Source organism: Megascapheus bottae, chromosome 2, assembly GCF_031878675.1.
Source record: "Megascapheus bottae isolate mThoBot1 chromosome 2, mThoBot2.hap1, whole genome shotgun sequence".
Lineage (NCBI taxonomy): Eukaryota > Metazoa > Chordata > Mammalia > Rodentia > Geomyidae > Megascapheus > Megascapheus bottae.
Genome location: NC_143510.1, coordinates 61301152 through 61326305, shown reverse-complemented (window position 1 = coordinate 61326305; position 25154 = coordinate 61301152). Strand labels below are relative to the sequence as shown.

At 40.1% G+C, this 25154-nt stretch overlaps 1 pseudogene; it reads right to left on the bottom strand.

Annotated features, from left to right (window-relative positions):
* The window catches only part of LOC150067195 (uncharacterized), a 62632-nt pseudogene that overhangs the window by 6627 nt on the left and 30851 nt on the right, over positions 1 to 25154 (bottom strand).

Below are 25154 nucleotides of genomic sequence, written 5' to 3'. Positions count from 1 at the left end.
GTGCCTCAAAGTATGGTAGAGACTTTTTTTTTTTAACCAGAGTCTGGTTGCTATCCCTGAGCTTCCTGTGCTCAAGGGACAATTGAGCCACAGTGCCACTTCTGGCTTTTTCTGAGTATATTATTGGAGATAAGAGTCTCACTGACTTTCCTGCCTGGGCTGGCTTTGAACCACAGTCCTCAGATCTCAGCCTCCTGAATAGCTTGGATTATAAGTGTGAGCCGCTGACACATACCTATTGGAGGAACTTTGGGATTTTTTTGGTCGGGGGTGGAGAAGGGAGAGTGGTGGTGGTACTGGTGCTTGAACTCAGGGCCTTGCACTTCGTTTTACTTTTCTGCTCAAGCCTGGTACTCTACCACTTGAGCCACACCTCCACTTCCATTTTCTTTGCTAATTAATTAGAGATAAGATTCTCTTGGTTTTGTCTGTCTAGTCTGGCTTGGAACCAGGATCCTCCGATCTCAGTTTCTTGAGTAACTAGTAGTAAAGGTGTGAGGAGCTGGCGTCTGGCTTTGCTGGGCACTGTAAAGGATGTCTGTCATAGAATTCTCACCACAGTGCTCCAGTTCCTTTCTCCATGCGTGTGGATGAGAAAACAGAGTCCCAGAGATGATGAGTCTTGACCACAGTACAGATAGTACTAACAGATAGACCCCAAGCCTATACTTAGTTCTGTCTCCAATACCCATACATGCTCCTTCTGCCATGTTCTCCATGCCAATATAAAATGTCATTAGAGACACAGAATGCTTTGACCTGAAGGGTTCTTCAAGTTCTTCTCTATTCCACATTTTTTTTTGCCAGTCCTGGGCTTGAGCTTAGGGCCTGAGCACTGTCCTTGGACTTTCTCAAGGCTAGAGCTCTACCACTTGAGCCTCAGCACCATTTCTGGCTTTTTTCTATGTATGTGGTACCGAGGAATCGAACCCGGGTCTTCATGAATGCTAGGCAAGCACTTTAACCACTAGGCCAAACTCCCAGCCCTCTATTCCACATTTTGTCAGTAAAAGGATTTCCTTTTCCTTTTTTAAAAGAACTTGGATGCTTGTTCTTGCCAAATAGGATTCTGCAGATCATGATTTTGCCAAGATAAACAAAGAATGTCCAATTACCTTATAATTGATTGAGTAACTTAAAATTAGCCAGAGACTTTTTGGCCATATGGAATGAATGGAGCCTGTCTGCCATTATAAACCTGGGGCAAGAACTCTGGCTCAGGTTCCCACTGCACAGAGAAGACGTCCCTTCAGCTCCAAGTGGAGATCCTGGCTCACTTCATTCACTCCCGACTTCTGCTGCTAGTTCAACTCATTGACTTGTTAACTAACATTTATTGCTCACTTGATGTTTACCAGGACGAGGACTAAGGTATTTTTCTATGAATCATCATAGTTAGTACTGTAAACCAATTTAAAAAATATAACTACCTCCATTTTATCTGGACAAAAAAATTAACTTCTCACAATGATCCTATTGGCAAGATTAGGATCCAGATCTGTGTGAATCCAGAGCCAGTGTTTTCAACCCTAACGGAGAGCCTGGCTAACAGGCAGCCCTTTGGTTGTAAGGCTATGAAGTTGTGAGGTTGTGATATAATCACACTGCATGCTGGTCATATGAAGTGTGTCTTAAAGTAGTTCTTGGTGGCCTGGGTTCCAGGTGACAGGTAGATTTTGTTGACGCAGTCATAGAACTTTGCTTTATGGAACTATCAGGCACAGATCCAGAATCACCAATCCTTTTCAGAAGTATAAGAAATTTCTTTTATCTGGATTTTAAAAAAATGGCTTTCCTTAAAAAGACCCCTTTGTTCAGCAAATGTAAGGAATTCTGTTTTCAATAAAGGACTTGAAAAAAAACTGAATGCAAATCCTTTCATGTCAGTGGCTGTTACTGATGACTCTATAATGTCAACAGAATGGAAGAAGGTGAAGCCACCATTGGAAGATCTTAGTGAAGAAAGTTTAGATTGTGCCCAGAATATTGCAATCACACATTGCTTATTTGTTTGGAAATTAAGAGGATTTATTCCTTAGGTAACACAAATATAAACAGATGCTCGAAAACACCCTCAGGACTGAAATGGAGACATCCTGGAATCATGGAAACAGCTGTATGAGACATTTCTTGAAGCTGTTTATGATTGTCTCGATTAGGGAGATGAGGAACGGGAAGCAGATGTTAGTCTGTGGAATATTTTGCAGAGCATAGTTTATGACTATGTCACCTTGAGGAGAGTGAGAAAATGGATACTTAATGTTTAGTTTGGAATGTAGGCTGGATTGAGGATAATTTGTCACTGATGACTGAGACCTGGCCACATGAACTGCTGAGCTAATACCAATTAGGGGAAAAGAAGCACGAGAAATTTGTTCTGTTCTCATGGGCGTGTGTGTGTGTGTGTGTGTGTGTGTGTGTGTGTGTGTGTGTGTGTTATGTGTCTCTAAACAAGGACTGTCCTCATTCAGAGATGAGTTGTTTTTTTACATAGTGACATTGACCAACTCACTAGAGGGATTTGTTTTTCATGGCTTCCCATACATACAGACAAAAAAAAAAAAAGGCCAGTCATTCAGTACTGGACCACACAGTGTGTAAGAGAGTCTCTCACAGAACATTGTCTTGAGGAAAAGAAGCCAGCTTGCCAGGGCATTCTCATCGTAGCCAAGGGCCATGGAACATGGCCCAAACCATCTTCCTATATCTCTCTTAGACTGTCACTTTCTCTTTGCAAACAGTCTGTTGCTCAAGGCTTGACCAGATCTTAATCTATAAATGGTCTGAGAAGGATTTTTTGATAGTTTCTTTCTAACAACAAGCATCTGAAGCTAATTCAGGGATGCTATCTATGATAGAACACAGAAGAAATAAGGGAAAAAAACAAGGAAAGCTTTGGGCTTTCTGCCTCTGTCACTCACTGGGTATATGGCCTTGAGACAAGCACTGAAATTTGGCTTCAGGTATGTTATCAGTTAAATGAACAGATTGGCCAAAGACTGATTTCTAAGGTTCTTGTTAATGTTGAAATTCACAGGCTCCACCTTTTCAAAAAACTCATCTGAGTTCTGTCTCTTATATAAGTCAGTCACCTTTTTGTAGCCATGGAAGCAACTTGATAAGGGTTGTAGTTCAGTTGTGGTGAAGACTGGTCTATAGTAGGTGGTTTCTGTGCAGATTTCTCTACCTCATATCACATTGCCTCACATTGAACAATCCTTGGCAAATACAAACATGTTTTCCTACAAGGAACATCCCTGAGGCTGTTTGTTCATTATAACATTATTTGTTTCAAATACAACACTTATTGCAACACTTCTCATAGGCTTGACTAACCATTTAGATTTGATTGCATTTAAAAGACATATGATTCAGAGTGGAATCTAACACTTTATATTATTCCTTATCTCACTTCATTAGATTTGTGCTTTCAAATCCATCTTGCCAACTTAATTGCCCCCGAAGGCAAAAAAGGATCCTATTTTACTTATTTTTCTATTCGTTACTACTGAATATAGCAAGATCATCAGTTCATCTTTGCAAACAAGGGGTTTCAGTTCAGACTTGACTCACTGCTTCTATGCATTGTACAAACAAAACTTCAATAATGGGGGATTGATGGACTTTGCCTTATCTAACTCTTTTTTTCTCAGTTGTTGGTCATGGGGCTTGAACTCTGGGCCTGGGTGCTGTCCCTGAGCTCTTCAGTTCAAGGCTACTGCCCTACTCCTTGAACCACAGTGCCACTTCCGGTTTTTTTTCTGGTGGTTAATTAGAGATAAGAGTCTCATGGTCTTTAGTTCCCAGGTTGGCTTTGAACCAAGATCATGAGATCTCAGCCTCCTGAATAGCTAGGACTACAGGCATGAGCCACCACACCTGACTTTATCTGACTCTTTCTCTCTCCCTATTCTGATAGGCTAGTTGAGGTGGGAGGGGCATATTTTGAATAGACTTTCCAGATGATTGCAATGTACTTATAGTAAGACCTTGGTATGCACAGACATATGATTACAATGAGACTACCATTTGGAAAAAACAAGAATGCACAGGATGTATAGAATGCAGTATTGTACAGTGGATGCTTTATTTATTTTCCCATAATGCAGCCCAACACCTACTAAAGACATGCTACCTTCCAACAACTCTCAAACATTCTGTTTATTATTGAGACATATTAAATTTTACCTGTTTCTCCCCCCCAAAAAAAATTAAGGGCAGGAAACGGCAACTCACCTAACAATTTAAACACAAGTGAGGATAATGTGAGACTGATAGCTTTTCTGCATCAACTGAGCTGCATAATTGTATTGAGAACCTAAAAATTTTGATTTGATTTTGCCATTCTTGGTCAAAACTACACACAAAAAAATCCATGAATAAGGTGAGCTTATTACATGAGTCAAAAGTTGTACATGCCCAAGCCATTCCAATAGGGGAAATCTAGATTCTGAAAGCTGCTTATGCAAAGGAGATAGATGGAGCATGTGAACCAAGAGCAGGTAGAGATAGATTATTTCCCACTGTGGGAGCTTGCATTGAATGCGTGAGAGAGAAAGTATTATGTCTCCTGTTCATCCCACCAGGCAAGGAATCCATACCCACTCAAAGTGTAAAGCTGTTTCCAAGGCCACATTGTTGATACAGCTGATACAAACCTTCTGGGAAGAAAGAGAGTAATGATTCCACAGGTACACAGATCTTATCACACGGCCTTTGAAGCACCAAATTAGTTTAGAAATGTTCACAAAGAAATTTGACCAAAATGAGAAACTTCTAATACTTGAAAATATTAGGCCAGGTACCAAAGTCAGAAACAACAATAACATCAGAGGGTAAACCATAAGGGAAAGACAAAAGAAAAAGAGAAAGAAAGAAAAAAGTACATTAAAAACAAAAACTATAAGGATAAATCTCTTGTTTCCCTATGCTGGAGTTTATTTCCCTTAGGCTCTTCCTCTATGGACATATGCACATAGCTTTTGAGCTAATGTACTCCTCTGTATCTGACTTTGGTACCTTGTGTGTTGTATATACATTTATTTGTTTATTTGAATTAGGGAAGGGGAGGGGAAAAACAAGATGATGAGACAAAGGACAAAGGATGAACCAATGTGACAGTGATATTCAAAGACAACATGTTGGAAATGCACTCTACAGCTGTACTCTTGACAACTCCTTGCTCTCTCCTGCTAAGAACTGTAGCCTTTATCTGTTGTTTTAAAAACCTTCTGTTACCATATCCACCACTTCCACCACCAGATCCATAACCACCACCATATGGACTCCCAGAGCTTCTTCCACCAAAACTACCCCCCCTTTCATGGGTTCATAACTTGCTGTTGTCCGCTGTAATTTCCAAAAATCATTATATTTTCCATCACCACGGTAGTTATCACCACCAAAATTTCCTCCTTCATTCTAGCCATCATATCCTCTTCCTCCACCACCATATCCACCACCTTGGTTTCCATATCCCGGTCCACCTCCACCATAGCGTCCTCTACTACTATAACCAGGACAACCCCATAGTTAGCACCATCACCTCCAAATTCATTATATCCCCCATCACCTACTCCACAGCTTCCTCTGCTGCCACCTCCTCCACCACCATTGCCACCTCTTCCACCAAAGTTTCCACCATGTCCAAAATTACCTCCTCCACCTCCAAAGTTTCTTCCATGACCCATAAAGTTGCCAGATCTACCTCCATGACCTCTTTGTGGTCCAGCAGACTAAATCTCTTGTTTAGAAAGAGCCTTTTTCACTTCACAATTATGCCCATTAATAGTGTGGTATTTCTGAACAACAATTTCATCAACTGCATCATGATCACCAAAAATTACAAAAGCAAATCCTCTCTTTTTTCCACTCTGCTTGTCTTCCATAACTTCTATGGTTTCAATCTTGCCATATTTTTTCAAAGTAGTCTCTTAAATTATATTCTTCTGTATCTTCTTTAATACCACCAACAAAATTTTTGTTTCACTGTTAGATGGGCTCCTGGCTTCACAGAATCCTCTCTAGAAACTGCTCTATTTGGTTCTACAACATGCCCAACAACCTTGTGGGGTCTAGCACACATGGCTACGTCAACCTGTTCAACACAAGAGTTAAGTCACAAAATCGAAGCCCCTGGAACATTTTGTCTGAGGATCTCTCATTACCACACAATCTGTGAGTATGCCCCATTTCTCAAAATGTTCTCATAAGCTATCATCTGTAGTTTCAAAGCTCAGACCACCAATAAACATTTTGAGACGAAACTCGCCTCTTCCAACTAGAGTTCAGTATGGGACCAAGAGCTCTTTCCATTTCTTTATGAATAGAGCAATGTCAATTCTTTCTGATGGCAGCATAGAATTCCATTGTGTATAATTACCACATCTTCTTGATCCAGTCATCTACTGAGGGGCATTTGGGTTGGTTCCATATCTTTGCTATGGTAAGTAGTGCTGCAATGAGCATCGTTGTGCTAGTGGATTTAGTATGTCCTTGTTTCTGAACTGTTGGGTAAATGCCAAGTAGTGGAATTGCTGGGTCATAGGGGAGCTCTATGTTTTGTTTTTTGAGGAACTGCCATACTGCTTTCCATAGTGGTTGAATAAGTTTATACTTCCTCCAACAGTGTAGTAGTGATCCCTCCTGGCCACATCCCCACCAGCATCTGTTGGTATTAGATTTCTTGATCCTGGCCATTCTAACTGGAGTGAGGTTGAATCTCAAAGTTGTTTTGATTTGCATTTCTTTTATGGCAAGAGGTGTTGAGCATTTCTTCATGTGTCCATTTTTGTTTCCTCTTCAGGGAAGTCTCTCTTTAAGTCTTTGGCCCACCTTTTAATGAGATGGTTGTTTTTTTTTTTTTGACAATTTGTTTTAGCAAGATTCATTTTTTTTAGCTGTAGGTATATTTTAGATATGAGGCCCTTGTCTGTTTTATGGTTAGTGAAGATCTTATCCCACTTTGTGGGCTTTCTATTTGTCTTGCTAGCCATGTCCTCTGTTATACAGAAGCTCTGCAGCTTAATGCAGTCCCATTTGTTGTGTTTCTAGGTCTTTATTAAGAAAGTTTCAACATGTGCCAAGGAATCCTAGTATATCTCCTATTCCTTCTTGTAAAGTTTTCAGGGTATCTGCTTTTATCTCAAAGTCTTTGATCCATTTGGAATTAATTCTGGTGCGGGATGACTTAGAAGGATCCAACTTTAGTTTTCTACAGTTGCTTAACCAATTCTGCCAGTACCATTTGTTGAAGAGGCTGTCTTTCTTTCATCCTATGTTTTTGGGTCTCTTATCAAAAATTAGGTGGCCATAGGTCTGAGGGTTGATTTCTGGTTCTTCAGTTCTACTTCAGTGGTCCTCAGGTCTGTTCTTGTGCCAGTACCAAGCTGTTTTGGTCACTCTAGCTCTGTAATAGAGTCTAAAGTTTGGTATTGACATTACTCCTGTGGTGTTCTTTCTGCTAATGATTGTTTTAGCTATATGGGGTCTTTTATTATTCCATATGAATTTTTGGATTACTTCCTCTATTTTATTAATGAATAACATTGGGATATTGATGGGTATTGCATTGAATTAGTAGACAGTCCATGGCAGGCTTGCTATTTTCACAATGTTAATTCTTCCAATCTAGGAGCATGGGAGGTTTTTCCACTTCCTCAGTTCTGCTTTAATTTCCTTCTTCAGATTTTTAAAGTTAAAAATAAATTTTTAATTAGACTTTTTTTTTATTTTTTTATTTTTTTTTGCCAGTCCTGGGCTTGAGCTCAGGGCCTGAGCACTGTCCTTGGATTTTCTCAAGGCTAGAGCTCTACCACTTGAGCCTCAGCACCACTTCCAGCTTTTTTCTATGTATGTGGTACCAAGGAATCGAACCCAGGTCTTCGTGCATGCTAGGCAAGCACTCTACCATTAGGCCAAACTCCCAGCCCTTAATTAGACTTTTTTTTTTGCCAGTCCTGGGGCTTGAACTCAGGGCCTGAGCACTGTCCTTGAGCTTTCTCAAGGCTCGCACTCTACCACTTGAGCCACAGTGCTACTTCTGGCTTTTTCTATGTATGTGGTACCAAGGAATCGAACCTGTAGATTAGGTCTTAATGTTCAACAGAAATGGGACTAGGAGTATAGTTCAGTGCTAGAGTGAAAGCCCTGAGTTTGATTTCCACCACCAAAAATGACAAAGAAGAAGGAAAAAAGAAAGGGAAAAGGCAAAGAGCAGGGGAGAAAAGTCAGAAAGGAGGTAGGGAGGGAAGGAAAAAGGACAGAGAAACAGCAATGTGAATAGATATACAGAAATCTAATGATATATTCTCTTATGTATAATAAGAGATACTAAAATATTATCTCCAAAGCTCTCCTCTTTATGGCATTAACATTCAAATAGAACTTCTCTTATTCTAATCTCTCTTTCAAGCCTATTCATCAAGTTTCTATTTCTACATTCAAAAATCCTATTTTTGTCATGAAAACTTTTTATTTCTTGTCACCCACCTTTATAGTTTAGAAGACAGTAAAAATGTTAATAGTAGTTATCTGTGGGTGATAAGATAATGAGTAACATCTTCTTGCTGTATTTTTATGTACTTTCCAAATTTTCCAAAATAAGCATTTGTTCTTTTTCTACTAAGGAAAGCAAGAAAGCAGATTTATTTCCCTGACATTCTTTTTTTTTTTTTTTTTTTTTTTTTTTTTTTTTTTGCCGGTCCTGGGCTTGAGCTCAGGGTCTGAGCACTGTCCTTGAACTTTCTCAAGGCTAGAGCTCTACCACTTGAGCCTCAGCACCACTTCCGGCTTTTTCCTATGTATGTGGTACCGAGGAATCGAACCTGGGTCTTCATGCATGCTAGGCAAGCACTCTACCACTAGGCCAAACTCCCGGCCCCTTCCCTGACATTCTTTAAAGGGTATTTCAGATAATGCTAATCCCAGAAGGTATCCTTTAGGGAAAAAGATATCTGATCATGTAAATTTGGGAAATACTAGGTAATGTCTCTTTTGGGCACAATTCCAAAGAACAAAAGTAGGTTAAACAAGGTTTTGCAACAAAGAAATATGCTTAATTGTGTTTAGTCCAGAGGGTTTTTTTTTTTTTTTTTTTTTTTTTTTTTGCCAGTCGTGGGCTTGAGCTCAGGGTCTGAGCACTGTTCTTGGGTTTTCTCAAGGCTAGAGCTCTACCACTTGAGCCTTAGCACCATTTCTGGCTTTTTTCTATGTATGTGGTACCGAGGAATCGAACCCGGGTCTTTGTGCATGCTAGGCAAGCATGCTACCACTAGGCCAAACTCCCGGCCCTAGTCCAGAGTTTTTTCTTCTTTTTGCCCTCACAAAATACTTTCCCCCATCATAAGAAATCTGTAAGCATTTTGTGAAACCAGTGGCCCAAAGAACATTTTTTTAAGGCAATAGTCAGTTGGGTAGAATGCTTTTCTGCTGAGCAATGGAATGACAAAGGCTTTCTCACTAAGTTCTGTGGATCACTGAAAAGTCTACAATTTTTAGTGGTCTGTATGTTCACGTGGCATTGGGTGCATGTAAACCTGTGATAGATGTCAGGACTATAACCCATGTGAGTGTTCTTTTCCTGGGTTGGGGGCCCTATGATGTGCATCTTTTTGGGCATCCATGTCCTGCAAAGATATTTGATCTTTAAAACTTTTGCCCTGCAACACTTCTCCATCAAAACAGAGAAATGGATAAATATATTTCCATGTTTAGCAGAACAAACTTTTAAAAAGGACAGTTAGAAAAATTTGAATTTCCACTAAATAATAATAATTTTCACTCACTGCTGGTGCTCTGCCACTTGAGTCCTGCTTCCACTCCCACAATAATTTTTTTAGTATAATATAGCTCATGAAATATTTTGGATGGACTTATACAGAAAATTACCAGTTTATCTGAAAATTTTCATTTGGCTGGGTTAAACTCAAATTTATTAGCAGTAGGGCTATGGACAGCATGCTATAAGAAGTACTAAAATAGGGCCATTTTATACCTTTCTACTTAAAGCATAATTCCTGCATCAGTAGCCAGACTACCCGTCTGGACTTCTAAATTCCACCTACTATCAGGAGAATTATGAGTTCAAATCCAGTCTGAATTCAAGATCCTGTCTAAACATACTAATAATATCCTTAGAACCATAGGTGAAAGAACACTAAAGATAAGTAAGTATGGTATTGACTCACTAGTGGGAATTTTACAGGAAGAACTGTTGAGATATATTAAGATAAAGACACTTACTGACAGCTACTAGAGATCTCATTTGTTTTGACTCTTGAGATATAAAATGGCTTCCCACATGTCTCTTTAGAATATAAAATCAATTACGAAAATGATTGTAGCAGAAGTTGAAAATACGCCCATACTTTCTGAGTTGTATTACCCATTGCAGGTGTTGACTTGTTCACCTGTCAGTGCTCTAAGTCCCAGATGCAGAGAATGACATAATGCACTTGGCCTGATGTGTTAGATCCCTGGGCTAACAAATGGGATAAACAGTAACAGCCAAAGAAAGGACCTTACCCTCTCCCCAGCAGCACATGCTGGCTGAATGCAAAGCTTGACACAAGGCAGGCGCGATTTTAGTTGAAGAAATTCAATGAAAACATATGGATTTAATCTGAGGTTGAGGCTAGATGATTCCTTTCTCTTTTAGATAGTTTTATAGGAGTTCCTGTTGGAAAAAAAATGATCCCAGTTAACCCATTTCTGTGCCTTGGGTTTATTTTCCCACTAATTAAGGAGAACAAAGAAAGTTTCAAAAGGAAGGACGAGAATAGGATGGAAATATTATAAGAGCTGACTAGGCACCTTTGGTGGAAACAAACAGGCCTGTTTCTAGGATTGTGACTCATTTGGTGGCTCAGAGTTTTATAGCACGTTCTTGTGCTTTGTATCACTGACACAAAGCTCCACAGTGAATCTCCATCCTGGGTGAAATGTCTGGAGATTTTATTCTAGTAATATAATGATGGTCTACATTTTTTTTTTGTCAATCCTGGGCTTGAGCTCAGGGCCTGAGCACTGTCCTTGGACTTTCTCAAGGCTAGAGCTCTTCCACTGAGTTTTTCTATGTATGTGGTACCAAGGAATCGAACCCCGGTCTTCGTGCATGCTAGGCAAGCACTCTACCACTAGGCCAAACTCACGGCCCCCTACAATTTTTTTTTTGATATTGTATTAAACTCTCCTCTAACTTTAATATGCTTGGAAGGTGCTATTTAAAATGTAGTTCCTACTGAGTAAGCAGGGAGCAGATTCTGAGATACATTTCTAACAAGCTACCAGGCAGAGTTGATGCTGGCTGGGCAAGTCAAGTGTTCTTCACTATAGCTTCTGGAGAACTTTAGGACTGTACTTCCCAAGGACTGGGATGCAGTTGGTTCAGCATATCCATGTGACCTTGAGTCATGGATGTATGTGCTGCCTTAGGACATCCTGCACGTAGCCTTTGACACTGGGTGTGTATGCATGGCCTTGTGTAGCAATCTTTGACCAAATGCCTCTTCTGTCTAGAGAGAATATAAACCAGCATCATTAAAGAATAAAAAGAGAGCAATGGAGTGATACTACTGCTGGACTGTGTCATCACTAGATGGTGGGGTGTGAGGGGGCACTGCTGCAGGGGAACAGAAGAAAGCAGGTTCTCATGTGAAGTCTACCTTGGGATGGGCCAGTGCCCAGTATAGTGTGATGCTGTGGCCTGCTTTGGTTATTACTGCTTGGGATGAAATCTATGGACAGAGAGTCTGTGAATAAACATGACTTCCATCTCCATTGGGTCTCGTATCTCCTTCTGCCTACCTGAATATTCTTTGAATCGAACTTAAGCTGAGAACTTGCACTACCAATACTGCTAGTCAGCAGACAACACTTTGAGTACCAAAGCTGCAAAGCTTGTGTTGAATGCTGTGTCCATCAGGGTTACCTACTGACCTTAGAAAATGATAGAGATATTCTAAGGAATGGCCTCACATGATTGTAGGAATTGGTAAGTCCAAAGTCTGGAAGGAAGGCTGGAAACTTAGGCAGGAATGAGTGTTGTACTCTTTTTTTTTTTTTTTTTTTGGTCAGTCATGGAGCTTGAACTCGGCCTGGGTGTAGTTTCTGAGCTCTTCAGCTCAAGGTTACTGCTCTACCACTTGAGCCATAGTGCCACTTCCGGTTTTCTAATGGTTAATTGGAGATAAGAGTCTCAAGTCCTTTTGTGCTCAGCCTGGTTTTGAACCTTTATCCTCAGATCTTAGCCTCCTAAGTAGCTAGGATTACAGGCATGAGCCACTGCACCTAGCTAAATATTGCTCTCTTGAGGCAGACTTCTTTTCTTCTCTGGAAAATCTCAGTGATTGCTCTTGGGGCAGTTGCATTAATTGAATGATATCCCATTCATTATGGAGGGTGATCTCCTTAAAGTCCATGGATTGTAAATGTAAAGCACATTACTGATATCTTCACAGCAATTCCTAGGTGAGTATTTGATTAGGCAATTGGGTGGTGGAGCCTTGCCAAGTTAAACATCACAACATGGTCTCTCCATTTAAATGATAGTCTCCACTAATGCTCAGTGTTGTAAAAACATACAAGCAGATTGCCCTGATTGAACAAGGACGTTGGTCCCTCTAGTATTCCTGCTCTTTTTCCTCCTGAGGGAGTTCTAAGGAACACAATGTCAAAATCACCAGTAAAATGCAGGAAGCAATAACACCTAAGGTAAATTAGATTATCTGAGTAAAACCATTTGGTATAATACCTGGCACACAGAGGCATTTTATATACATCATCTACTTCTATGATTACTATTGTTACCACTTAAAGCAGACTTTTTCTAAATGAAAACTTGAGACAGTTCAATATAAGTGTGGGTAATTCACAGCGAGTTTCTAACACTTGCTGCTCACCTGCTGCCCACATGGACTGCTTCATCAGCCCCAGCTCCAGGTGTTTCCAAGTGGAAGATGTGTCCACAGATGTTTCTGAACACCACTCCAGCCCAGGGGCAAACAATTAGATCTGTGGGTCCAAAGATCAAGGGTTATTGCTTTGCTTCTTTATGATCTCAGTGACTACATTTCATCTTTCAGGTCTCCACAAAGAGTGGGACTGGCTTGTCTCACTTGGTAGCTGAAGAGAGTAAACAGTAGGCCTAAACTTCAATTGCAAGAGATATCACAGTTCCAAAATACTGTCTTACACACAAACAGGGACAGTGTCCTTGGATATCAATATTGGAAAAGCAAAGAAGTTACTCTGGATTGCAAATAAAAGGAGACCAAATGTATTGAAGAAAGCAAAAAGTGCCTTAAATTTAAGTGGTGTTGAGCTCTTTAAGTTTAACAGGTAGTGTGGAATTGTAGTCTACCCTCCCCCCACCACAAACATTGAGCTAATGAAGTTAAAGATATTGTGTCTGAATGGTACATTTTATAAAATCACTGTGGTACTTGAAAATGAAGTCGTATGCTTTCTGCTCATCTAGTAATGCAAATTCAGACAGTACATGATCTTTTGTTTCTTTGATGACAATTGATGTTTACCATGCAGGAGATTTATAGCCTCTAGCTCATTGTATTATACCTATATTGACTCAGTAAGAAGTGCAGTGAAAAAATCTCAGCTGCTAGCAAATGGAGAAAATAGGTTAGGCCTGCTGGCACATGCCTACAATCTCAACTCTCAGGGGGCTAGAGCAGAATTGCCAATTTGAGGCCAATGGGCTACATGGTGAGACCCTAATTATTTTTCTTGATACTGTGACAAAATATCTGATGCAAAAAACCTGAAGAAGGGAAGATTTATTTTGATTCAGTGTAAGAAATTTTATTATTTGCTTTGCGGATTCTGTGTCCATAATGAGACACAGCATCACGACAAAAAGCAGACAGAGGCTCTCCTCAAATGGCCAACCTTTTGGCCTGTTTTCCAAAAGAAATGAAAAAGAAAATAGAACTCTGTAATGATCCTCTTTTATATAGAAGTGACTTAAGCAAGTTTCCACTCACTGTAGCAGACATTTCACAGTCATAGTGAATATTAATTATTTCTATATTGAAGGAAAAACTGGAGACAACACAGAGGCAGGGCAGAATTGAGGAGTTAGAAGTGGTTATGCTAACATGAGGATATTGGATAGACTTGGGTTTAAGTTCAAACTCCAATTACTGTGAGACCTTGGGCAAGTTCCTGAGTTTCCCTAAGTCCTAGTTTCCTTGACTATAAACTGTAATAATATTTTATAGGGTTTCTTTGAAGATTAAATAAAGTATGTGAGTCGTCAGGTGTAAAGTAGGATCAAGAGAAGAGGAATGGGTCAGCAGCCGGACTGGGCCTTTCCAGTAATCAGGGGCAATCATGGCCCCTGGGACAGAAGGGTGGTAGACATGGAAATGTCACATGTAGTCCTGTTGATACCGTCCTAGAACAGCTACATTCCTGTAGCTGATGACAGATACTAGGGCAAATTATCCTCTGTACAGTTTTTTTTAATAAATATTATATCTTTTTAAGTAAACTTTTTGTTTTGGAAATAAGTTTTAGATTTACAGCAAAGTTACAAAGGTGGTAGAAAGTTTTCCCTTGCCTGGTTTTCTCCACAGCTAACAACTCACATTGGTTAAAACTCATTGTTTTGTTGGGATGGCCTTAGATTTTCCATTGATGTCTACTCTGGTCTGGTCTGTGGCACATTCTAGATCTTTCCTTATTTTCTGTGATCTTGAAAATCTTGAGAAGTATGGCCATATATCTTGTAGGATGACTTTCTGGGTACGTTTGTCCGGTGTTTCTCTGAGGGTTGACTAGGGTTTTATGCTTTTTATTTGTTTGTTCTCTCTCTCCTCTCATTCTCTCTCCCTCTCATCCCCTCACTCTCTCTCATCCTCTCTCTCTCCCCATCCCCTTCTTGCTTCCTTCCCGGGTGCCACTTCTTTGAACCTGCCTTAGAGGTTTCTCTGGAAGATGGCATTTTCCTTGAAATTTAGGGTAAGTTGTGAACACCAATAATTCTGTGTTTCCCTGTTAGCCTCCTCCTGGGTTATGACTAACTAAAAAGGTGGATCCAGCATCTGCCCAGGCCTGACCAGGAGAAGCCTGAATCAAACTCAGGAGTACAGAGGAGGGTCAAGTATCAAGTCCTAGAGCCTGAGGTCATGGGAACTTACCCCCTACCACTTTCCTTTCCCACCATCCTTTTTGCCAGACTGCACTGAAGATCCCTGGCTCAGCATCCACCCAGGACTCATCACTAAACCACTGTTGAGCTTAACTTTCATCCAGGCCCAAATTTCTCCCTCCCTCCCCTTTCCTCTCCCCCCCCCCTCTCTCTGTTTCTCTTTCTTTGCCAGTCATGGGGCTTGAACTCAGGGCCTGGGCACTATCCTTGAACTTTCTCAAGGCTAGCACTCTACCATTTGAACCACAGTACCACTTCCGCCTTTTTCTGTGTATGTGGTACTGAGGTATCAAACCAGGGTCTTTATGCATGCCAAGCAAGCACTCTACTACTAGCCCAAACTTTCAGCCCCGTCCGAATTTCTAAACTATGCAATTAAAGAGTGGAATGCAGTGTTTAAGTATGTGATTTATTGAAAAATATTGTTAAAGAAAAGCAGAGAGAAAGAGTGCAATAATTAACCTTGGAAGAAAGAGAAAGCTGAGATTAGCAATCTTCTTCTTTCCACTTCCTACAGTCTCATTCCTGCAGTGCTTTTTTATGTAGCCAGACTGAGCCTAGTTACATGGTCTTTTGCTTTGGTTCTCTACTCTAAGAGCAAATCTTTGGATGCTAAAAACTCCAGTAATGATAGGATCTCCAATCTCCGGAATTCACATGCTACACGCTAAGGATCTTCTTTACTCTCATACTTCACTCATTCATGGAATGATGTTTCCGACAGTTTTGTACTACAAGTTTAAAGATTTTAATCTTCCCACGTATTCCATTGGATGTCAGGTATTATTCATTGTTTAACAGACACTTGAATGCGCATGGGCCCCACACTGCTGCAACTACTTGAGGTACTTCCAGGAATGAAATGGACAAGAAGCCTGCTCTTCTATCTTTCCTCTTAGCAGAGGGGGGCGGGCACACTTAGAAGCACAACAAGCATTCTTACACACTTCTGCAAGGGACATGTGCCAGGAAAAGAGTAATAGAGGGGAAGGGGAAGTGTGAAGTTGGAGGGATGGGGATGTAATTGTCTTAGTTGCCAGAGGGAGGCAGCAATAGGGGGGAAACCCTCTTTCTGGCTTCTGCTTTGTGACCCTTTTCTAGATCCCTTTTTAAATGGCAACAGTGTTACATTTTAAGTTCTCAAGCATACATTTACAAGTAGCTAAGCTCTCTCAATGCACATTTTGTCCATTTGTGTACATTATTAGAGACCTGAACTATTTTTTTTCAAAAAGGTAAATGTCATATTTTATTTTATTTTATGTTATTGTCAGGATAATGTATAGAGGAGTTAGAGTTACATTTATCAGGTAGTAGGTGAATTACTTTTCACAAATTGATACTCCTGAAACCTGAACTATTAATTAAAGTAGACAAGTTAAAAGAAAATAGTTAAGTGTCTTTTTTTTTTTTTTTTGCCAGTCCTGGAGATTGAACTCAGTGCTTGGGCATTGTCCTTGGACACATTTTGCTCAAGGCTAGCACTCTGCCACTTGAGCCACAGCACCATGTCTAGCCTTTTCTGTGTATGTGGTACTCAAGGCTTTGTGCATGCAAAGTGAGCACTCTACCACTAGGCTACACTCCTGGCCTAAATATAAAATTTATTATTATACTTGGGGCTATCATCTAAGTCCAGTGAATAAGCCCAGAAATGAATGTGATATTTATTAGTTACTGTCCCCTAAAAAAGTGTTTTATTCAACAAGGCTGTTACTAAAACTTGATTGATGCCAGTTTTGTGCTGGTGGCTGATACCTGTAATCCTAGCTGAGATTTGAGGATCGAGATTCGAAGCCAGCCTGGGCACAAAAGTCCTTGAGACTCTTATCTACAATTAATCACCACAAAACTGGAAGTGGTGATGTGGCTCAAGTGGTAGAACACTAGCCTTGGGCTGAAGAGCTCAGGGACAGTACCCAGGCCCAAAGTTTAAGCCTCACGACCAAGGGGGAAAAAACAAAACAAAACCAACTTGACTGATGCCATATCCTCTGAGCGATTAATTCAAAATGTTAGTCACTGGTCTCAATCTCTACACTTGCAAAGAACTGTGTAGAAATATAAGTTTACATCTTAATTATAGGACTAGGCTTGGGAATTTAGGTCCACAGACACACATTTTCCTCACAGGAAGCTAAAGTCTATAAAATTGTAAGCTTCACCTCTTTTGGATGCTGTTTTGTGATTACTGGTAATTTTCAATGGTAGTGAAACACTTTATATCCATATTATTTTAAAGTCAAAGTTGGAAGCCTTGCTAATGCAATAGCCTATGTAAAGCACACTCTACACATCTGTATCCATGTGCAGTCATTCCCCTGAGTCATGGATGGATAGGATTCATAATTTCATGGGACAGTATTCGTGGACACATGTAGAACTTACATTGTCTAACTATGCCTTGGGTTTACATGCTTTGTACAAGTTCATATTTGTAGGATCTGTAAAGGTACATTAGATATTTGAGTGTTATAGATTAAATACCTTATATACTGTGCATAATTTCATGGATTGCAAAGTTGGTCAATGGATAGTTGGTCCAAAAATTAAATTAAATTAAATTAATGGCAAGGGTGTTAAATGTAGCTAAGTTCTGGTGTTCTACAGCCAAGGGCTCTAACAGCACAGAGTAATACTTCTCTATGACCTTGGCAAGCCAATATCTCTCTGCTTTCAGCTTTGGGTTCCTATGTACAGAATGTCTCTATCTCATGGTTGTGCCAGGAGGTGCATAGGGGCAGGGCCTGGTGCAAAATAAAAACCAGATGGTAGCTTAAAACAAAAGAGTGGGGTCTCTCTCTTATTGGCCGAAGGAGGGCTATAAGCAGGGCAGTTTCTGCTCTTTGGAAAATGACAGCAGCATGGAGGACAGTTCTCATTTCTATCTCCTAAGCACCCCTAGGAGTACCTACACAGAGCTCTTGTTAAAATCCAGACACTACTTCAAGAGTGACCAGGAATCATTTCTCCTGTATTCCCTGGGATATTGCCAAGAAACAGTCCTATTCTTTGATAATGATAGCTGCATTTCGTTAATAACTTCATAAAATGAAGAGCTATATTTACATGATATTCCGAAGGTCAAAGTGTGCCACTTATACCAACTTTTGCTAAATCTAATCTCATCAAAAATTAAAAAAAGCAGGCATTAGCTTTGTTTAACAGCTACTTGAAATAGTCATTATTCTGGCCTACTTTTAGACCATCAATTTCTTTGTTATTACTATAAACCACACCTGGAGTGTGGCTCAAGTATTAAAGCATCTCTCTGGGAAGCCTTGAGTTTAAGCCTTAAGAACCCTCAAACTACACCCAACCAACCAATCAACCAAACAAAACACATATCCCACTTTCATAAAATAATCAATTGAAGACTAGAAAAATATGGAAGAGGGATGGTATAAGCCAAACCACTGTAGGTTGGCGAAAATTCTCAAGATTTTGCCTCTGAGTAGGGATTTCCACAAATCTAGTTTCCTCTAGACAGAGAATGAATCTGTTAGAGACTCAGAGATGGTAAGTTAGTCAGCTTTCCATCGCTGTGCCAATATACCTGAGATAAACAACTTACAAAGGGAAAAGTGTATTTTGGTTCAAGGCTTCTAAGGTTTCAGTGTATGGTCAGTAAGTAAGTCTATTGGGTTAGTAAGGCAGTAAATCTACTTGGAGACTCATAGAGGGGGAAACCTGCTTACCTCATGTTGGCTACAAAGAAAAAAGAAGCAGCTGGGGATCCCAACATCCCTTCCAAGGGTAGTACCCCAACTGTCTGATTTCCTTTCACTAGACTCAACCTCTTGAAGAATCCACAACTTCCCAGTAGTCCTAAAAGATGGAAACCAAGTCTTTAGCATATAGGCTTTTGAAGATATTTAAAATCTAAACCAGATGGTCAGGCATAATGATTTATGTCTGTAATCTCAGATACGTGTGAGGCCCAGACTGGGAGGACTGAAGTTTGAAAGTAGTCTAGGCAAAATGTTAAACCTCGTTTTAACAAACAAGCTGGGTCTAGTTGCTCATATCTGTAATCCTAACTGCGTGGGAACCCACAGATATGAAGTTTGTTATCTAAGACCTACCCTAAGCAAAAAGTCTGGAAGACCCTATCTAAAAAATAAACTCCAGCCAACAGGCTTGGCAAGCCAACTTGCTTAGCAAGCATGAGACCCTGAGATATGAAAATCACTTGCCACTTCCCCCACCCCCACCAAACAAAGATAAAAACTGTAACAGGTTCCTAGAGAATGAAAATAAATACTGCCAAATAAACTCAATGTATCTAAGGAACTTCCCAGCAATGCCTCATTTTAAGAGCGGTAAATCTCAAGGGCCTCTCCCATAGTAAATTATTAAGCTTGTAAGTGCTATATAAAAGGAAAAGGAATGTTATTTAAAAGCTGAAGGCAAACACATTTATTTCATCTTTATGATGTAGACGTCCATCTTTCCCCACACATACAAGAACAAGGAATTAAACAAAAATGACACAGATGCAATGATCCCTTTTAGTACTCTTGTGCCTGCACACAGCTGCCACCTGAATCCTACCCAAATACAGGCTGTACTTATTGTCAAGGAAGAATTGAAGAGTTTCAAGCTTCCTCACGAGGTTATGATGAATGTAAGGAGAGGCCCTTGCCAAGCTAAATATCAAACAGAAAGAGATGCCTCAAAGATTAGTAAGTTTGCCTGTGAATAATGGCACTGCAATGAGAATGTGCATGCCACAGTAAACCAAGTGTGCTCAAAGAGGTCAAGGCAAAGGAAGTTTTTTTTTTTTTTTTTTTTTTTTTGCTAATCCTGAGGCTAAGCACTGTCCTTGGGCTTTCTCAAGGCTTAGCAGTTTACCACTTGAGCCACAGCACCACTTCTGGCTTTTTTCTGTGTATATGGTACCAAGGAATCCAACCCAGGGCTTCGTGCATGCTAGGCAAGCCTTCTACCACTAGGCTACACTTCTGGACCCAAAAGGGAAGTTTTAAAAAGTAAAACAGGGAGGGGTACATAAAAGACATTTTGGGGGCTGGGAGTTTGGCCTATTGGTTAAAGTGCTTGCCTAGCATGCATGAAGACCCGGGTTCGATTCGTCAGTATCAGATACAGAAAAAAGCCGGAGTGGTGCTGTGGCTCAAGTGGTAGAGCTCTAGCCTTGAGAAAGTCCAAGGACAGTGCTCAGGCCCTGAGCTCAAGCCCAGGACTGGCAAAAAAAAAAAAGACATTTTGATACAATAATCTTTGGCCACAAGGATTTATGGAAAGGGCTTAAGGGATTGTGATGAGGGAAGTGTTGGCCTAAGGTTAAACAGGGAGCTGCTGGGCAGGTGTCCTTGCAGAAGTATTACTTTGTCCAAGACTGTGGTTCTCACAGTCTTCTGTGAGTAGTTCTTTCAATCATGCACACAAACATGAGATTCTCTCCTTTTTGTTTTGTTTTTCTGTTAAAGCTTGACAAGAGTGACTCCATTTAGATTCTGAAACATTCTCACTTTTTGAACAAAATGTTGCCTGTCTACATCTGGTGCTAATCTCCCAGAATCTCTATCATTGTCTGTCCACCAGCCAGGACTCGCTCTATGATGGACCCTCCAAGCAACAGTCTGTCATCTGGGGCCACTTTATGTCACCTATATCCCCAGCTAACACACTCCATACTGTCTGTGTTGAAAGTTCTATTCTGCAATACTTCTTCCTAAGAGCTGTTACAAAGACTAAATGAGCAGATGTATCTGAATTATACCTTAGCTGAATGAATTCTGAAACATGAGACAGACTCTTGAAAATACAAAAGAGGTGGAAGCATGCCAGACAGAGGGAACCATCAAGTAAACCCAATTGGCAGGTCTGTGCTGGCTAGAAGATTCTAGGTACGGCCTCTGAACCACAGAAACTGTCTATTGCTGAGGACACCAGGGTCAAGAATTTGAAGTCTTTGGATAGGGCACCAGTACAGGTGGCTTGCCACATCTCACTTCACTCCCTTCTCAGCAGAACATACAGATCTTTGATTAAACTGTGGAAGGTGCTAATTAAAACCACTTAAGAGAACTGTTTCCATTTACTCTTCATTTTCAAGCACCAACATCATGATGCATACTATTAAGTATGTGTCATATTGGGTTGGCTCTAAATTTTAATTTATTGCAACACCAGACTTGACTGAGGATTTACACAAATGGAGTCTAGTATGGAAGTAAATTAAAACTGTTCTGAAGCAAGGTGATGTCTTGCAAACTTGTGAGCAGTTGGTAAAACATCCTAAGTCATATTTCACTACTTCATCTTGTCTGTCTTTGTACAAGTTTTAAACAATTCTTTATCCTTTTTAGACAATTCTTTATATATTTTGCTACATGGCTCAGGCTACCCTGCAACTTTCAATCCTCAGCTTGAGTGCTGAGATTATGGGAGTGCATCACCACACCCATCTAGCCAATTTTAAAAATAATGAGAAGTTTAAAAACATACAGACTAATTGATTCTGAATTCACATATCAAGGCAGTATGCTTGTTGCCTGCTTTTTTCCTCAGAGGCACCTTAGTTGGTCTTTATTACATACCATCTTCTTCTTGTGTTGTTTTCCTATACATAGATTTTAGAATCTAGCAGAGGAAAGAGGAATGTTGAAGGAAGAGCAAAGTGGAAAATACTTGGTTGTTTTCTAGTTTAGCTCCAACATCTGGTAGCCTTTTAACCATTACCCCTAAGGAAACAAAAAAGATTGCTCCACATTCTTCAATTTATTTAGCTATCTGTCCTCTCTGTGCTTTAACACCTAGGGCATATTTGTGCTACTGAAGGATCTGTGCTCATTTCTCAGTTAATTCACATCCAGGTCCAAGTTCTCCTTACTATATACAAAACAGAACCATCTGCCCAGCCCTCATTTAGGTTTTGTGGTTGGTTATCATTGGAATGAATGGAGTTGGTGTACTGCTAAGAATGTGAATGGATTTGTACAGTAACAAATAGTTTAGTGGGACATGAAGAGTAAAAAAAAATGACCAAGGAATTAGGAAGAATAACTATATGTCTCACTCATGGTCCAGGATTAATATTCATATTGTACAAAGGTCTGTTTGGGAATTAAACCTACACCCTTGTCCATGCTTGGAAAGTGCTTAACACAGAGCTACGTCTGAGCCCCTGGATATGTTAATTCTGATTTTCTCTTGAACATCTAAGAAGAGTGTAGGAAAGAGTTGGAGCTACAGATGCAAACTGATGAGTCTTTTAGACTATGACTAGAATTTGAGGCCAAAACATCTAGAAGTGACTGTAGAGAAGAATAAGGTTTAAATAGGCATAAATCCAGAGGGTCCCCATAATGGAGGATTTTAAAGTGGGAAACCCAGTTGAATGGTTTGAGAGTGGCCACTGAGTAGGTAGAAGCAAGTTGTTCCAGAAGTCAAGGATGACAGCATTTTAAGAAGGGAATGATGAAATCTGTCAATGGCTGCTCTTGGGCTGAGTATGATGAGGACAGGAAGTGCTCTTTGGTCTGACAATTGGGAAACCACTAGTAACTCAAGTATTACATTTTTGTTAAGTCAGGGAGATGAGTGCTTCACTTGTATGGGTTCCATTAAGCCTGTGGTTGCTTACAGGAGAAGAGATAGCAAATTTCACATGTCTCTTTCAAGGACTTTTAGAAAATATCAAGGAATCACTCTTTCAGGAATTCTACAAGGCAAAATGAGTCATCAGCCAGAAAATGTGGGCTCTAGGAAGTAGTTTTATTTGTTTTCGTATGCTGAAAGATACTGTGTCAATACAAGAAGCTTCAGGTTATATGCAAAGGAAATTATGTAATAGAAAAGTTTGCCAGATTCCTATTTCCAATTAATAAGCAAAAAGCCAGAAGTACAGGTTTTGGCTCAAATGGTGAAATGCCAATCTTGAGAGCAAAAGCCAAGTAAGATCTTGAGGCCTTGAGTTCAAGCGCAAATACTCATATTTATAAAAAGAGGAAAGAAGGAAAGAAGGAAGGAAGGGAGGCAGAGGGGAAGGGAAGGAAAAAGGGAGGGAGAGAGAGAGAAAGAGGAGCATATGCAGTCAAATCCAAGTTCTTTGTTCTCTGATGTTTACCATGAACATATTTTGGTTCGAAGGGCAAGAATAATTGGAGTTGGGAGAAAAATATTTGACAGAAGACCAACAACAAGAAAGAAGTTGGAGACCATCAAAGGCTCCCAAAGATAAGGGAGGTCATAGGGGATGAACTCTGTAAACAAGCCTGAATTAGAAGTCCTGATACATACATGGCAGTTTTAGTGACCCAGGACAGATTCTTTGTAAAGGAGGTATGATGTAACAAGGTCAGATGGCACCTGAGGAAGGAGCGAAGGCTGGCCTCCTAGATAAGTGTATGGATCACGTCATCTTGGCAAATTTACCTCTAGTCAAGGTTTTCATTTCCAGCTGTCAGCCTTGCGGGCTCAGAACCAAACTTGTCAGAACAAGAACACAAGCTGGTGTGAGCTTATTCTTATTTAAAAAAAAAAAGAATACTGATTAATTAACTAGTACTGGGTAATAAGCTACCAAGGAAGCCAGATGTTCATGACTTGCCAATAAGAGCATTATAGCTTGTAAGCAATGCCTAATTATAATTAAAATGTTGCCAGGAAACATAAGCTCAGAGTAAGAGGAATCACTTTAATAATATGACTGGTGGCACCTTGGGATATACTGAGCACACATCTCCATTAAGAACCATACTTTGTATATAGTTCAGATGCTCAGGCCCAGTGTTCTTTTTTCCTTGGGCAGCAGTGGAGGCCAACTGCTAAATTTGATTTTTCTTTGGGGGAAAACATCTCATGCCCTTTGACTTTATACTTCTCAAACAAACTCATTTTCCTACTGTATACAATATTGGTAATTTCTACATATCACCCATAGGTAACTCTTAATGCTTAATTGTTTATTAGCATGTATCAGTTGTGTAAAGGGGGTCATTGTGATATTTCCATACAAGTTAACTACCTCACCTGACCAACCTCACCCCTTCTGTCACTCTCCCCCACTACTCCCTCTCATTGAAGTTTTCAGCATGGTTCATTTTTCTGTTTTCATATGTGCAAACGAACTCTTCCTACTGTATTTATCCTTATTCAGACTCTTTGTTATCCTTCCCTGCTCCCACTCCCCAAAAGGGTCTGTTTTACTTTCCCATAGTTCAGATTTTTAGTGTATGTTAACTGCACCAACGTGTTTCACCATGGTATTTTAGAGGTGCATGTATTTACTATATTTTGTTCTGAATAACTTTAAAGTTAACTTTAAAATTGATAGCAAAGTATTTGTTTTAAAATGAAAGTTTATGTTCCAAACATAAATGGAAAGCTACTAGCTTTTGCTACAAATTGAAGGCAACTGTAAAGCTAAACAAATAGCTGTTAAATTAAAATGTGACTGCTGTCCTGCCATTGTGAATACTAACAGTGAAGTAATTACACATTCTATACAGTTTTCTGAAATAGTACAATATGCCCCCCCTTCCTCAGAGATACTGTCAATCACCATACTGCCCCATGCTATTGTCTGCGCAGAGGCAGATTTACAATGAAATTAATAAAGTATGAGCTTTAGGTTCCATTACTGTCGGTTTACATTCAGTCTGCGTATATTTAATTTTATATTCTACTTTCTTGGCAGTACTAGGGTTTGAACTCAGAGTCTCATTCTTGCTAGGTAAGAACTCTACTACTTGAAGCATGCTTCCAGTCATTCTGTCATCTATCTTATCTATTTGCCTACCTACCCTTTTTTTTTTTTTTTTTGGTGAGTCATGGGGCTTGAACTTGGCCTAGGCTCTGCCCCTGAGCTCTTCAGCTCAAGGCTACCTCCCCTTGAGCCAAGCCCCACTTCCCTTTTCTAGAAGGTAATTGGAGATAGTTGTCTCAGCTCCTTTTGTGTCCGGGCTGGCTTTGGACCTTGATCCTCAGATCTCAGCCTCCTGAGTAGTTAGAATTACCG